Genomic DNA, 584 nt, shown 5'->3' on the forward strand with positions numbered 1-584 from the left:
TAAAGTTGTTCAAGCTGCTGAATGAGAACAATGGTTTTGGATTGAACCTTGTCAGACATTGGTTTTTGAACCCATAAAACACAAGGAAGGAAGAACAGAGAGCAGGTTTGCAAGCGTGAAAACAATAATCTATCAAATGTTTCATCAAAAACTAAAGATTAAAATATTAAACTGATAAAAAGGAATAGAATAGTTTATTCAGGCGACAAAATCACTCACTTAGTTCATACAACAGTGCTTTTTTTTTTTTTTTTTTAAATATATCTGTTCTTCTTGCTCTTCATGCTCTTCATGTTCTTCGGGCTCTTCCTTGTTGACCTGAGATGTTTTGAGTCCAAAAAACAACATCATCAATACAAACAACAAATGACTTAAAAATTGTAAACAGGATATTATTTTACCTTGTCTTCTGCAACAGCACAGTACCAGACCAACTGCTATGATTAGTATGACCACAATGACTCCAATCACCCAGAGTCTGATACCTGGAACATTGACTGAAGAAAAATAATCAGTTACTTGAACTGTCCCTCGATGCCTCATGATGCTGTTTTGTGTTTAGATTGTTGCAGGTCACACAGATA

General features: G+C 34.8%; 1 long non-coding RNA gene across 1 annotated transcript; it reads right to left on the reverse strand.

Moving 5' to 3' along the window:
* Nucleotides 1-175: 175 nt before the first annotated feature.
* Nucleotides 176-497, reverse strand: LOC147820320 (uncharacterized). Its single transcript, XR_015436829.1, has 2 exons — nt 402-497; nt 176-318 (listed from the first exon to the last, which is right to left on the reverse strand). It is a non-coding gene; the product is annotated as an uncharacterized LOC147820320 (long non-coding RNA).
* Between the last annotated feature and the right edge of the window lie 87 nt (nt 498-584).

The sequence above is a fragment of the Seriola lalandi genome, unplaced genomic scaffold (assembly GCF_002814215.2).
Source record: "Seriola lalandi dorsalis isolate HSWRI2012SDOR001 ecotype SW California unplaced genomic scaffold, Sedor1 jcf7180001968402, whole genome shotgun sequence".
Taxonomy (NCBI): domain Eukaryota; kingdom Metazoa; phylum Chordata; class Actinopteri; order Carangiformes; family Carangidae; genus Seriola; species Seriola lalandi.